Genomic DNA, 16,422 nt, shown 5'->3' on the forward strand with positions numbered 1-16,422 from the left:
CCTGCCTCTCGCTCTCTCTCTCTCTCTCCCTCTCTTCCTGCCTCTCTCTCTCTCTCCCTCCCTCTGTCCCTGCCTCTCTCTCTCTCTCCCTCTCCCTCTCTGCCTGCCTCTCTCTCTCTCTCTCTCCCTCTCTGCCTGCCTCTCGCTCTCTCTCTCTCTCTCCCTCTCTTCCTGCCTCTCTCTCTCTCTCCCTCCCTCTGTCCCTGCCTCTCTCTCTCTCTCCCTCTCCCTTTCTGCCTGCCTCTCTCTCTCTCTCTCCCTCTCCCTCTCTGCCTGCCTCTCTCTCTCTCTCTCTCTCTGCCTGCCTCTCTCTCTCTCTCTCCCTCTCTGCCTGCCTCTCTCTCTCTCTCTCCCTCTCTGCCTGCCTCTCTCTCTCTCTCTCTCTCTCTGCCTGCTTCTCTCTCTCTCTCTCTCTTTCTCCCTCTCTGCCTGCCTCTCTCTCTCTCTCTCTCCCTCTCTGCCTGCCTCTCTCTCTCTCTCTCCCTCTCTGCCTGCCTCTCTCTCTCTCCCTCTCTGCCTGCCTCTCTCTCTCTCTCTCTCTCTCTCTCTCTGCCTGTCTCTCTCTCTCTCTCTGCCTGCCTCTCTCTCTCTCTGCCTGCCTCTCTCTCTCTCTGCCTGCCTCTCTCTCTCTCTCTTTCTCCCTCTCTGCCTGCCTCTCTCTCTCTCTTTCTCCCTCTCTGCCTGCCTCTCTCTCTCTCTCTTTCTCCCTCTCTGCCTGCCTCTCTCTCTCTCTCTCCCTCTCTGCCTGCCTCTCTCTCTCTCTCTCTCCCCCTCCCTCTCTGCCTGCCTCTCTCTCTCTCCCTCTCTGCCTGCCTCTCTCTCTCTCTCTCTCTCTCTCCCTCTCTGCCTGCCTCTCTCTCTCTCTGTCTCCCTCTCTGCCTGTCTCTCTCTCTCTCTCTCTCTCTCCCTCTCTGCCTGCCTCCCTCTCTCTCTCTCTCTCCCTCGCTGCCTGCCTCGCTGCCTGCCTCTCTCTCTCTGCCTCTCTCTCTCTGCCTCTCTCTCTCTGCCTCTCTCTCTCTGTCTCTCTCTCTGCCTCTCTCTCTGCCTCTTTCTCTCTCTCCATGTCACCTCTCTTTTTCTCCCTCCCGCCCGCCCTCCCTCCCTGTCTGTCTCTCGCCCGCCCTCCCTCCCTGTCTGTCTCTCGCCCGCCCTCCCTCCCTGTCTGTCTCTTGTCCGTCCCTCTCTCTCCCCCTCGTGCTCGCTGTGGTAGAGAGTTAGCACTGGGTGGCTCATGTTGCTCATGGGTAGCATGCAGATGAGGAAGAGCCTCTTTCAGGGTACGGTTAGTGGTATGGGATCACAAGAGAAACTAATCCTGGGAGTAATCTAGGTTGGCTACAATTGGAGAACGAAGAGCAGAAGCATGAGAGGCCGGCCCCACTGAGCAGGAGTATAGAGTAGAGCGTTCGAGCAAGATGACCTGGTGGACTATGTCAAAGACTGCAGGGGGATAAGGAGTTAACACCACAGCTGCAGTGACAGTGAGCATGATTTGAAACTTTGCCAGGAGAATTTTGGTGCTGTGGCAGGGTTGAAAGCCTAATAGATAAGAACAACAGGAAGTTCTGGAAAAGAGCCACTGTTTTGGGGGTGACACTTTTCCTCTTCTAAATTGCAACATTTCCTGATCATCTGTTACCTCTGTTCTCGCTGATCTACATTGGCTTCTCTTCACCATGTAACTCCAATGTAATCTCCCCCTTGTGTTTAAATCCATTTCTTGGCCTTCCCCTTCATATTCTTAATTGCTTCAGCCATACACCCCAAGTCTGTGTTCTCCCAGCTGGCTTTTTGCATCCTCTGACAGGCAGCTGTACCTTCAGCCATTTGGCATCTTTGCTCTGGAATTCCTCCTTGTAACTCCTCTCTCTCATCATCTGCGCTTCCTTTGACCTGAGAAATCACCTCTTTGACCAAGTTTTTGCTCACTTCTCCTAAATCTACTTCTTTAAATAGGAATCCATTGTTGCCTGAATATTCTTTGAATTGTTTATTTCTTTGTTGATGGTGATATATCAATGCAGGTTGTTGTAGATTTGCTTTGTCAGCTCAACCAATACAAAGGAGGACTTTGTTCACTGCTGTTCTGTATCTGCTGACATGAGCAGGACTGGAACTGGAATCTTAAGCGTTTGGTTGGTCCTCATTGTTTCAAGTGTATTACAAAGTGCCTATTCTCTGTTTTCTACCACTGCTGGTATCTCATCAGTGTATGGTGGTTCTTGAAAGAGATGAGGAAATACTGCCTTTCTCACTAATAATTAAAACATTGCAGTGTTTTTACTTTGATAACATAATATGTGTGTGACTACTGTCCATATGTGCATAAAATAATCTGGTTATAAACTATCAAGGCAAAGTCATTTGAATCACATGATAAGATTCTGACTTTGTCAACATTATAATATGAAACTGGCAAATTGCTCATTATGAATAGATTGTGAAGAAACTGGGCCTGTGGAGCCACCTAGTGCCTAGAAAATGCAATTATATAGTAACTGCTGAAATAGCAAAATTAAATTGGTAGAGAACAAGGATTTTTGGTGAGAGATGGAATAAGGAATGATAATCAGGTGAGGAGAAAGTGCCAGAGGAGTAAGAGGACAGATGAAGGCATATGATAATGAGTCACACCACCACCACCACCATTCTGTTTGACTGGGCCAAGCAGTGGAAAGGTATAGCCTTTTGGGGAGGTTTCATTCACCCCTCAGCCAGGGATAAGGAATATTGAAAGCAAAAGATAATGTAAAAATTATGATGACAAAGTAAATCTTATGGACTGGTGGTGTATGCCGGAACCCAACTTCTTAATGTATAGGTGAAGGAAAGGAAAATCATATTGTGGCAATATTTTAAATGCAAATTCATTCTTTTTTAGTTCTCTTGTGCAAAAATCATTTTAAACACTATAAGAGAACATCATTATTTTAGTTGATTCCCTGCAATCTCATGGCGATGGAACATTTTGGGTTAAGAAATTGCTGCTGTCCCTCAGCTGGCATCCACAGGGCTTGATCAGTTAGTGTACCTTTTGAATCCAAGGCAATCATCATTCTTTTCATCCTTTCAAACTGAGTAATTTTGCTATTGAATACCAGCAAAGCATTTGTTCATTCATTTACTCCTTGATATTTGGGTCTAAGTTTCAAGCTTCACAAACTTAAGGATACTCCATTCAAATGAATAAACCTATACATTTAAGAACATTCACTTTACCTGCTCTAGATTAAGCACATTGAGTTAGCAAATTTCATGTTCTGGTTTTGATACATTATATTTTATTAGAACTTAAATAGGCCAGGATACTGTTAACATTTAAGTTTCATAAAACTGTTTTCCTTTTTGAAAATGTGTAACAGACTACCCACGAGTGAATCATTCCTCTCCAGCTGTTTGGGTTGCATTTGTTCAAGGTTAACAATTTATTTGCTGTAACAATGCACACTGAAATTTATATAGACTGAATACGCATTAGAAATCCTATTTGAACGTGGAGAGATCACACTCGGAAGCAGGCTGTTGCATGCTAGAATGACTGCAGTGTTCATTTACCGTTAAATAATGAAGTCTATAGCAACGAAGTAGTGCTGTAAGCACAAGACAATATTTCCATGTGTATAAATTGTAGAAAGTTATTCTTAGAATCCTAGAACGATTACAGCACAGAAGGAGGCCATTCAGTCCATTGTCAGTGCTGGCTCTCTGCAAGAGCAATTCACCTAGTGCTATTCCCCCCATATCCCTGAAAATTTTTCCTTTAACGATAATTGTCAAATTCCCTTTCGAAAGCCACAGCTGAATCTGTCTCCGCGACACTTGCGGGAAGTACATGCCAGGCCTAAGCACTCGACCCACGAGATGCAAAAGTAAAAGCTATTGTGGCATCCCCTGTGCCTGAAACAAAATGGGAAGTTTTGAGATTTCTAGGCATGAGTGGATTTTATCAGGAATTTGTGCCAAGCTTTAGCCGTGTAGTTGCTCCTCTGACTGGACTATTGGAAACAACCCAGAAAATTCCAAAGGACACGAGTGTCAAAATGCATTTGACAGCTTGATAGCTATATTAACAAGTACCACCTGTTCTATCAGCATCTGATTATACAAAGCAGTTTAAATTGGCTATTCATGCCAATATTGGCACTGTATTGCTACAAGAAGGCGGGCTGGAATTGAGAAGCCAGTAGGATATTTCTCACGGAAGTTGAGTGTACAGCAGAAGAAATAGCCAACTATAGAGAATAGAGACTTTTAAGTTTGGTGTTAGCTCTGCAGCATTTTGAAGTGTATGTTGCAAACAATTCTTCAGAGACAGTTATATATACTGACCACAATCCTTTGAAATTTTTGGAAAAGTTTCAGAACAGAAATGCAAGACTGTTTCGGTGGAATTTATTATTGAAACCATTTAATCTACAAATTATACATGTGGCTGAATGAGCAAATTTGATTGCAGATGTGTTGTCAAGACACTTTTCTGGAAGGTAATCCAATATTACATCTAAATCCTTAAGCACTTCCTCATTGTCCAATTTAACCCAAGGAAGCTCAATTTCACAATCCTTAATTCCTACTTCTGTTCCCTTACTTATCACTACCAGTACTTCCTCTTGTCTTATTCTCTGTCAATTTTTTTTTTACAGCATATTTACGTGGTACACTGGTTGACTATTCTTTCTACCTCGGATACTTACTGTGTAGTTTACTTCACTTAGTCTCTTTTCAATCTGGTCAGGTCCACTAAACCTTGCCTTCAACAGTTCCCCTGATACTGGCGATGATACTAACACTTTTTCCCCAGCCACAAAACTACAAGCCTTTGCCTTTTTGTCTGCCCTTGCCTTCACCAATTGTTGAGATATCCTTAAATGTTGTCTAGCTAAATCACACACCTTACTTAATCTCTCTTTGAATTCCATCGCATAATCCAGGAGATTTGTTCCAGAACTCTGATTCACTAATTTCTCCTGAATCAGTTTGAGTGGCCCCCTTACTTCATGACTATAAATTAACTTGAAAGGACTAAACCCTGTTGACTCATTAGGGGCGTCCCTAATAGCAAACAACAAGAATTCACAGAATCTCTCAGCGCAGAAGAGGCCCTTCGGCCCATCGAGTCTGCACTGACATGTGAGAAACCTGACCTACCTACCTAATCCCATTTACCAGCAGTTGGCCCATAGCCTTCACTCTTATGATGTGCCAAGTGCTCATCCAGGTACTTTTTAAAGGATGTGAGGCAACCTGCCCCCACCTCCCTCCCAGGCAGCGCATTCCAGATCGTCACCACCCTCTGGGTAAAAAGTTTTTCCTCACATCCCCCCTAACCTCCTGCCCTTCACCTTGAACTTATGTCCCCTTGTGACTGACCCTTCAACTAAGGGGAACAGCTGCTCCCTATCCACCCTGTCCATGCCCCACATAATCTTGTACACCTCGATAAGGTCGCCTCTCAGTCTTCTCTGCTCCAACGAAAACAACCCAAGTCTACCCAACCTCTCTTCATAACTTAAATGTTTCATCCCAGGCAACATCCTGGTGAATCTCCTCTGCACCCCCTCCAGTGCAATCACATCCTTCCTATAATGTGGCGATCAGAACTGCACACAGTACTCCAGCTGTGGCCTCACCCAAGGTTCTGTACAACTCCAACATGACCTCCCTACTTCTGTAATCTATGCCTTGATTGATAAAGGCAAGTGTCCCATATGCCTTTTTCACCACCCCACTAACATGCCCCTCCACCTTCAGAGATTTATGGACACACACGCCAAGGTCCCTTTGTTCCTCAGAGCTTCCTAGTGTAATGCTGTTCATTGAATACTTCCTTGTCAAATTACTCCTTCCAAAGTGTATCACCTCACACTTTTCAGGGTTAAGTTCCAACTGCCACTTATCTGCCCATTTGACTATTCCGTCTATATCCTCCTGTAGCCCAAGACACTCAACCTCACTGTTAACTACCCAGCCAATCTTTGTGTCATCTGCAAATTTACTAATCCTACCCCCCACATAGTCATCTATGTTGTTTATATAAATGACAAATAATAGGGGACCGAGCACAGATCCCTGAAGTACGCCATTGGACACTGGCTTCCAGTCACTAAAGCATCCTTCTGTATTCACCCTCTGTCTCCTACAACTAAGCCAATTTTGAATCCACCTTATCAAATTACCCTGTATCCCATGTGCATTTGCCTTCTTTATAAGTCTCCCATGTGGGACCTTGTCAAAGGCTTTGCTGAAGTCCATAAAAACTACATCAACTGCACTATCCTCATCTATACACCTGGTCATTTCCTCATAAAATTCAATCAAATTTGTTAGGCATGACCTTCTCCTGACAAAGCTATGCTGACTATCCCTAATCAAACCTTGCCTCTCCAAGTGGAGATAGGTTCTCTCATTCAGAATTTTCTCTCAATAGTTTCCCTACCACTGACGTGAGACTCACTGGCCTGTAGTTCCCTTGCTTATAACTACAACCCTTAAATAGCGGAACCACATTAAAATTGAATCCCTTGACCCCATTAATGTGGATAATTTTGACTGTATGCTCTAATCATAGCCTTCAAAGTCTGTTGCCACCTTTCTAAGGCACCTTGTGATTCAGGGCGATAGGCTGACGACCTAAATTGCTTTATTCCTGGGCTGTTCATTACTTCTTTAAACAGCTGTGACATGAAATTTGATCCCTGATCTGTCTGTATTTTTTTTGGTAATCCGTACCTTGTAAAGAATTTGATTAACTCCTCTACAATCACTTTTGCTATAATTTTCCTTAAAGGTATTGCTTCCGAAAATCTTGTGGACACATCTGTGATTGTCAGTAAGTACTTTTTCCACTTTTAGTCTTAGGGAGGGTCCTACAAAATCAATTAGGACCCTGCTAAAAGGTTCCTCAGATGCTGGAATTGGAATTAAAGATGCAGGCCTAATCACTGCCTGAGACTTCTTATCACCTGATGTGTGTGACAGGTTTGACAGAATTTGACTACATCGTTATGTAGTCCAGGCCAATAGAAATGTTTTTGTATCTTAGTTTGAGTTTTCCTCATTCCCAAATGTTCAGCCATTAGAATTTCATAAGCCACGCTCAAAGTTTCATTCCGATACCCGCATGGTATCACTACTTGGTGCACTATCACCCACTTTTCATCTGCTGGAACATCAGGTGGTCTACATTTCCTCATTAACACATTGTTCTTAATGTTATAACACTCTGGAATGCATTCTGCTTCTGTTTCAGAATAAGCTGTCTGGTATAATTTCCTTAAACCTGAATCCTTCTGCTGTAATTCTGCTAACTGCATTGAACTAAACACCTCAACCTCATCCTATTTACTCTTCTCCTGAGTAATCTTTTCAAAAATTAATCCAGCCAACTGAATTTTAGTATCCTTCCCTGTATTTTAGATTCCTCCTCTTCCTGTTCAAACTTGTACATTTGTGATCTCGTTACCACACAATCTGGAAACAATCTAGGATGCCCTTTCTGTAACACCTCTGTTGTTTGTGTCTCAACAGGCTGTTCTACTGCAGTAGGCATAGCCAATATCATTCCCTAGAGTAAATTGAACCCCTGCAATGGGCAATTTCTCTACTACCCCAACAATCACCTCTCCTGTTTTCAAATCACTTTTTAAATTTACCTTACACAATAAAATAGGTTTGATTTTGCCATGGATCCCTTTAATTAATGTTTTGTCCTGCAATAACCCTGCTGGACAACAGAGGACACTATTCCATAACATTAAATATTGGCTAGCCCCATCATCCCTTAAGATTTTAACTTCTTTTCCTGCCCTTCCCCGCACATATGGATATACTTTCCCTTTGCATATAAAATCGTAAACATCTCTATAACCTGTCCTTCAGAACTCCCTTGGGTAAGTTGTGAATACATTCCCACTTCTCTAGCTACCACTGATTCTTCCTGCTCCACCTGTATAAACCTCACTTGGTTTTCTTGCCTCTGGATCTCAGAGCCTATAGTACTCTTACTTCCAGAACTTATCTGAGTTCCAATTACCGCAGTTGGTTTCCTGTTTAACCTCCAACGACATGATCTTGTGTGTCCGGCCTTATTTCAATAATAACATATCAGCTTCCTTCCTTCAACTCTACTTTCCAGCTTTCCATCTTTAATAGACTGGCATCCTTCAGCTTTATCCTTATTGCTAACAATTTTACCATCACTAAGTTTTCTAAATGTCCATCTTCCCTCCTGATTTCCATATGATCCTTTTCCTGCACTCAGCTGTTTGTGTGAAATGTTGTATCGGCTAAAGCAGCAGCTTCCCTGATCTTTTTACTTTGGGCAGAATTTTGCACTTGGTCTGCGTGCTGGCCCCACCAGCTCGGTGACAGGTGGACAGCTGACCCTTGCCACCGAAACGGGGCCCGCCGCCATATTGAGTGGGTGGGCCAATTAAGTATGCGCTTCCTGTGCCGGGGGGGAGGGAATCCCCAGCTGTCAAAGTGCGCTCTTTCGCGCGTGTGTGTAAAAGAGCACACTGCTCCCGGAGACAAAGTACTTTCTCAGGGAGATTACTGACAGTGCTAAAAAAAAACTTCAAAAATAGAAAAATAAAAAATCATTAACATGTCCCCATCATATGACAATGTCACACGAGATGGGACATGTTAATAAAATGGACATAAACTTTATTACACTTTTAAAAAACGGACATGAAACCTCATCCCGCCAGTGGATGAGGTTTCATGCACTATCAGGAGCCCACTGGGGCTCCTGGCCTGCCTGCCAGCCTTAAGGTTGAACGGGTAGGTCTTTAATTATCTTAATTAGCCTGTCAATAGCCTCAATTGGCCATTGACAGGTCGGCGGGTGGACAGCTGATTTCGTTGTCTGTCCACCTTCCTAAAAATTTAAAGGGACAGGGATGATGTCGGGGGTTCCTCCCGACATCATCCCGCGTCATTTTCCTGTCGGCAAGCGGGCCTCACCCCCAAATCGCCAACGGGAAAATTCAGCTCTTTATCTTTCATCTAAAAATGCCTTAATGTTTACCGGAATGCTATTTCTAAATTCTTCCATAATCATAACCTCTGTTACATTTTCAGAAGTCCTATCTCTCCTTTCTTCCTTCATGCTAAGTTTCACTTCAGACAATTCATACTGTCTTGCTTTTTTCTCTCTCTGAAACTCTTTGACTCTTTCCTTCTCTCTTCAGTTACTAACTTCTCTTTGAAGTTCAGGTTCAAGCTTTTGCATTTCTATCTCTTGTAATCTTTTCTTTTCCTTTTCCTGCTCCTCCTTTTCCCATTGAAGTTTTTTTTATTTCTGTTTCCTTTAACCTATCCTTTTATTTTTCCTTTTTTTTCTAAACTGTGTTTCTTAATTTCTCTTTTTTTCCAATTCAATGCTTTTCAGTTCCATTGTTTATTCAAGTTCAAGCTTCTTCATTTGCAACTGAAGTCTTACTACCTCCAGCTGTGACACACTAGTTTCAGGTATCCCTTCCTCCAACTTTAAATGCTGGGTATGCACTTTAACTATATCAGCCTTACAAAATTCCACTTTTATCTCCACCTGCACTTTCTCTGCTAATTCTTTCAACTAAGTTTCAGAGATTTCAAATACTCCACAGATACATTTTCCACCCCCAGAAAGTCATAGCAATTGCAAAGCCATGTCGCAGTCTAACCACTTCAAAACTCCTCAACATAAAATTCCTGAGTTCAGTGTTCTTCTCGTACTCCTATCCCTTGAATTATCAAACTCCAATCCAATCAAGGAATTTTAATAATCCCGCAAAGAGCCCCCAAATCTGTTATGACCGCAGCTGATGTTAATTGCTGCGCAAACCAAATCCCAGAGGGAAACTTGGCTTATGGGCCACAACCTTTATTTTTGTGTTCTGAAACCGAGAAGACGACGTTCTAATCCCAGCAGCAAGAGGTCCGGTAACACTTTTGGGATTTTAAAAATTCAAAATAAAAGTTTTATCAAAAAAAAAGAAAACTTAAGCACACAAGATTAAAATTACACAATTAAGGTTAGCCTTACAAAACATTCACCTAAAAACACTCTACCTGTCAGACCCACAAGTAAACACTTTCCAGCCAACACTCCCTTATAGATGTTTAAGTATGAAATTCAGTAATGTTACACAAGGCAAACTACTGTAGCTTCAATAAAGGTGCACCACATACCCTTTACCCACTTGCACTCTGTGGTAGAATTCACTTCAGAATAAAATTGCTTGCTGCAGCCCAAGACTTCTGGCTTGACCAGATGGGTGATTCAAATTCCTGCAGCCCAGTGCTCCAGCTATCTCAACGGCTCAAATAGCTCCAGCTATTCCAACCATCTCTAGCTCTCTCTCCAGCTCAACAGCTGACCACAGTAACTCCAATGTACTGCTTCCCCTTTTATCTTCATTCCATTGTTCTCACATAACTCTTTGAAGCTCAAACCCTCCCAAATATGAGATCTTTCATGTTTCCATCTTGTCTTTGCTTTTGGGTCAATAAGATATCATATTCCCTCTACTTGTTTACCTATGAACTGCTTCAAGATGCAAAACCTTTTCTTGTGACCTCTGATTCCCCTTTGATGGTCAAACAAACTCTCAACTTATCTAAAAATGCAAATGTTTGATCTAACCTATTTACTCGTACCTCAACTTAACACCTCTATCCTTTCTCCTATCCCACTCTTCACAGCTTAATTAAATCTCACGCACACACATAGACATGCAGCCTTCTTTACAAAATAACATTATACCCCAAAATACTAAAAAAATCCATTCTCACACCTCATATGTCAGATATTGAGTTTTTTTCATTATGTGAATGCTTGTTGTGTTCTGTATATTGCTGAAACAGAACTAATTCTGTCTAGACAACTACTGCGACTGGGTCAATTTGTAAAATTATTTTGTTGTTTGAATGAAACAACCTTGAATTGCAAGCAGAAGAAAATCCCTTTCTACAGCACATGAGACAGCTTCAGATTGGTTTCTCCTTATTTAGTTTGTAAGGGTAATTAGGTGAAGCAGCCTCCACAGCTTATCCAAACATTGCTCTTTGAATTTTTCTGCTGAAAATATGTATTTGGTTTGGTGCTCAAACTGGCATTGACATCAAGTCAGGGAGCAACCCACTTCCATTATTTTGCACTGTTTACATGATCCCATTGTATGCTTACTGACCACGGAAACCTTGAATAACAGAGAAGCTATGACACCTTCTGGCAGTTATGTGTAAACAGTCCTTTGTTTTATATTGTTTTAGTCCTGAGCGGCATTATTTCGAAATTGCACTAAGAAAATTTCCTTTTACACTGTTGAAATGTATGCTATGCCTGGACATTTCTGAATTCTTTTAATTATTTTCTGTTGCTTCATTTCTTAAATAACCTTTTCCATTGTATTTTATTGAAGGCCAACTCTCCACCCCAACATCATACATTATTTCCTAATTTGAGGAATTGGGTTACCTATTCACAGACTTCTTTTGAACTCAGGTACAGGAACTACATGAGAGGAATATATGGACTAATTTTGCCTTGCTACAGATAAGCCAGTGGATTTAGAGATTTACCGTGATGAGAAATTACTTCCTTTTTGTTTATCTTAATTTGCTTTCAAAAGCTGCCTGTGCTTTTCTCAGGCTTTTCTTGTGATACTTTTAATGCACTTTCTCTTATGCAGTACTTGATCTTAAGTGGAGTCTCAAGTAATTATTGTATTACCACACTTGAAAGCTTTGCTTTGACATATGCACTAAACTGTTGTGAATGCCACCAGGTAGTGGAAAGGGAGTGTTTTTGTGTATTTAGAGTTGAATTCCCTTGAGATTTGTTTCAGTAAAGTCCTCACTAAATGAAAAATGTATTAACTTCACAATTAATTATCCCTCCCTCCCCATTATATTTTTGAAACATTGTTCTCATTTTCATTTATTTTCCCAAACGGAAGTTTCAGCCATAGTTACTTAGTCCCACCCACAGAGGGTCATCAAACTTATCTGAAAAATGCCAGCTGTGCATGGTGCATCTGTGAAGGGCGTTGGCTCTTATCCCTAACATCCAGCCTGGTGACCTCATGCCTCTGAAACTGAGTTGAGAATAACACAGAAATAACAAGTTGTAGCAGTCAAACAGACAATGTGCTAACTTTAATTTAATATCTAAGAAATGGAACAGTGGTTGGAATTTATCAGTGAATTTCAGTGCTGATTTACAAATGTATTTACTGAATAAATTAATTTTAAAAAACTAGTTTTTGTAACCAGCTTAATTTGCTTATTAATAATTGTTAATTAATATTATTGGAACAATAATTGGTAATAACGCATGAGGTTAGTTTAAAAATTGAATCGCAGGGGTTTGGGGTCATATACTGACATAGGTTGAGAATTGGTTAATGAACAGAAAACAGAGTAGGAATGAATGGGTCATTCTCAGGTTGGAAGGCTGTGACTAGTGGGTACCACAAGAATCAGTGCTTGGGCCCCAGTTATTCACAATCTATATTAATGACCTGGATGTGGGGACCAAATGTAAAGTTTCCAAGTTTGCTGATGACACAAAATTAGGTGGGAATTTGAGTTCCGATGAGGGTGCAAAGAGGTTTCAAAGGGATTTAGACAGGCTAAGTGAGTGGGCAAGAACGTGTGTTATGACTGATGCAGTTGGTACAGCTGAGTTATTTAAAAACCCCAGAGGGAAACTTTAAAAAATGTCAAAACCTATAACTTTAAGTGTTATGTTTGAGGTGCGACTCTAAATTCAGGAATCAGACCACCAGTTCTTGAGGTTTTACATTAAACTAAATTAAACATTTTATTAATTTACGTTGGTTAAAATGTATATATTATTTTATATATATATATATATATATATACACATGGCTACAAATTACTCCTATCATAACTTCTAACAAATTCCCAAACTATTCTCCATTAAGGCAACTGCAACCTATAGACTTAACCAGACACCAAGCAAAGCGCTTTCACCGTACAAATTCAAAATGAGGTTCTTTTCACTTTGGTTCCTGTGGAGACAGTTAGAGGCTTACAGCTGCCTTTTGATCCCTCATTGCCTCTGCTCTGCACACCCAAAAACTGCTGAAGTAATACCTAGCACCACTGAGTGCAAACTCTCATTGTATCACCAGCCTCTTCAAACTCTATCTTTTAACAATGAAACCCCTTTCATAGTACCAGTTTTATTAGTAATATAAACATATTTCTTGGTAGCTGCTGGAGAGGTGTCAGTTTTCACCCCACTTCTTGAATGCTCTATTCAAAAAATGCAAATGCACGCTATCTCTTGCGATTCAAAACTAGTACACATCAAAGCACCCAGATTAGCTGGCTTTAATCCAATTAAGACACATCCACAAGCTAAACCTCTATTTTAAAAGAAAAATATTTTCCAAAATATTATATACATTAATAGCTGCATGACATGTGGCAGGTGGAATACAATGTGGAAACAGTGTAAAGTTATCCATTTTGGTAGGAAAAGCTGAAATGCAGAATAATTTTTAAATGGTGAGAGATTGGGAAGTGTTGATGTTCAAAAAGACCTGAATGTCCTTGTTCATGAGTCACTTAAAGCTAGCGGGCAGGTGCAGCAAGCAATTGGGAAGGCAGATGGTATGTTGGCCTTTATTGCAAGGGGATTTAAGTTCAGGGATAAAGATATCTTGCTGCAATTGTGTAGAGCCTTGGTGAGACCCACCTAGCATTGCATACAGTTTTGGTCTCCTTACCTAAGCAAGTATAAACTTGCCATAGAGGGAGCGCAATGAAAGTTCACCAGATTGATTCCTGGGATGGCAGGATTGTCCTATGAGAAGAGATTGAGGAGACTGGGTCTGTATTCCCTAGAGTTTCAAAGAGGCTTTCTCATTGACACATACAAAATTCTTAGAGGACTTGACAAGGTAGATGTAGCAAATATGTTTCCTCTATCTGGGGAAGGGGATGTCTAGAACCAGGGGGGAACAGTCTCAGAATAAGGGATAGACTACTTAGGACTGAGATGAGGAGGAATTTCTTCACTTAGAGGGTGGTAATTCTTTGAAATTCTCTCCCAGAGGGTTGTAGAACCTCAATCATTGAGTATGTTCAAGACAAAAATCAATAGATTTCTTGTTAGTAAAGACATCAAGGGATATGGGGATAGTGTGGGAAAATGGCATTGAGGTAGAGGATCAGCCATGATGGAGCAGACTCAAGGGGCTGAATGGCCTACTCCTCTTATTTCCTATGTTCCTATTGTATTCAAAGAACAACGTGTCATACAGTGTAACTTCATTGTCCACTACACACCAAATATGGAAGTCATGGGTGAGAATTTCTAGAAAACTGAACATTAGCTATTAAATGGGCCACGTTGTTGATAAAAAGGCTTTTTTGACATTGATTCGCAAGATTCATTTACTGGAAGTTCTGTTGAACAGGATTTATGTTTATGATGGTTTTGAACAGTGGAGATGTGAAGCACTCTAGGCTGCAATTTAATCTTTAACTAATGAACTATTAGTCATGAATGTCAAATAAACCTTCAGGAATAGCATTTCCTTTGTTGGAATTCATGGTTAAGATTTTTGGAATTTTAAGAAGCCCTGCCTGCCCATTGTCTGTTGCTAAAACGTCAGAAGCAAAAGATCTACAGCAAAACTTTACAAATTTTCACATTTTATAAGTAAACCCCTGGTGGACAAGCTTCCCCATCGAGGTTTAGTCAAAATAATAAGGAATAATAAAAAAAGTTACACCATCAGAGAAGACATTATCGAAGGCAGTTAGGAATGGGCCGTAAATTCTGGTCTTGCCACTGATGCTACATATCATGATAAAAAAGAGCATATGATGTATAAAGACCAATAGTCGCCAGAAAATAATAAGAGGTAAAATTGGAACTGTCAAACATGCTAACTTCAAAGGGTAGATTTGTTGTAAACTAGTTAAAAAAAATCCCATTAGCAATTATCAGTTTGTTGGTCAGCAAATGTAATTCAAGTAAATTCATGCCACTTAGTGCTGGAGAGAGAAATACTAAATTCTTCCAAAACGTAATTTTCCCGATTACTATGCCTCTCTTGGAATTGATTACACGTATACACATGTGAGCAATGTGGTTAACTATAGCTGCCAATAGAATTCAGTCACGAATCCTTCCCCTCCCCCATATCCTCCCAGGCGGTTGTTTTTTTCGATGAGGCCAATGGGGCCTTCGTGAATGGTGTTGTTTGGTTTGAAAGACTAGATGAGCAGCAAAAAGGAAAGATTTAGGTTAAGAAACTATGGGTATTAAATACTAGAAGAAGTGAAGAAGAATTAAAGAAATAAGACAGACGTGAGGCACAGTCTTATACAAGCAAGAAAATAAAGCACACAAGAGAAAGGAACACCACAGTATTTGATAGACTGGGAAAAGAAAGATGCTGAAAGTAGAAAAAATGTAAGTACTAGCAGGGAGGCCAAATGTTCTGACTGTTTATTTAAAGACATACTAAGGGGTTAAGATGGTTGTCTCTGTTGAATATGAACAGAATGTATGACATTGACAGTTTTTTCTTTAATTCCACCAACATTCTCTTTTTAATGGTTTGTGTATTGAAAATGTTCCTGTCCAACTCCTGAGAATGTAAAGGAAATGTACTCATCTTGTTTGTGTTGAACCTTAAACTTTCTACTTTCTTTCATTCCAAACCTGAAATAACGCTGTTAAAAATGCAAGTTGGAACCTGTTACTTGTATTAGAAAAAAAATTGTCAGTATTAAAGAAAAATATAAATGTTCTTACTTAAGCTTCCTGTATTAAGTGTAAGAAAGATCTTTCTTTTATACTGCATTTTTCATTTCCTCAGGATATTTCAAAGTGCTTCACAGTTAATTAATTACACTTGAAGTGTAGTCACTTATGTTGGCAAAAACAGTAGCCAAGTTGCTGACAAGATTCAGCAAACAGCAATGAGATAAATGACCAGTTGATCTATTTTGGTAGTGCTGATTAAAGAAGGATTGTTGACCAAGACACTAGGATAACTAATCTTCTCTTAGAATAACTCTGAGGAATCTTTTATGTTCAGCTAAATTGATGAACTAGCCCATAATTCACCAAATGGCTGGCCTCCAACAATATTAGCACTCTCTCAGTTCTGTACTGCACTGTCAGTTTAGATTTATGTGTTCAAGTTCTGGATAGGGCCGGCAACCCATGACCATGTGACTTATATGTGGTGTTACCATTGAGCCAAGCTGACCGGGATGCTGTGTAAGGTTATATATAATTTTTTAATACTACATATGTCTAGCTGGGATCAGACAGAATTGTCACTTTCAGAAAGCTGCACTGCTCTGCCCCCAGTTTACAAACAGACTTTTTATCATTGTGGGGCTAAATTGATTTGTTCCCGTTCTACTGGTGAGGAATATAGA

General features: G+C 40.7%; 1 protein-coding gene across 6 annotated transcripts in view; it reads left to right on the forward strand.

Annotated features, from left to right (window-relative positions):
• LOC121269194 (rho GTPase-activating protein 23-like) overlaps positions 1 to 16,422 on the forward strand; it is a 506,984-nt gene that overhangs the window by 305,533 nt on the left and 185,029 nt on the right. Inside the window, exon 1 of one of the 6 annotated variants that reach the window (XM_041173728.1) lies at positions 15,162 to 15,442. The exons of the other annotated variants lie outside the window; for them this stretch is intronic. The gene's annotated coding sequence lies outside the window, so the exon portion shown is untranslated. Of the gene's footprint in view, positions 1 to 15,161; positions 15,443 to 16,422 lie in introns of those variants that run through there. 6 annotated transcript variants of the gene reach the window in all.

Source organism: Carcharodon carcharias, chromosome 23, assembly GCF_017639515.1.
Source record: "Carcharodon carcharias isolate sCarCar2 chromosome 23, sCarCar2.pri, whole genome shotgun sequence".
Lineage (NCBI taxonomy): Eukaryota > Metazoa > Chordata > Chondrichthyes > Lamniformes > Lamnidae > Carcharodon > Carcharodon carcharias.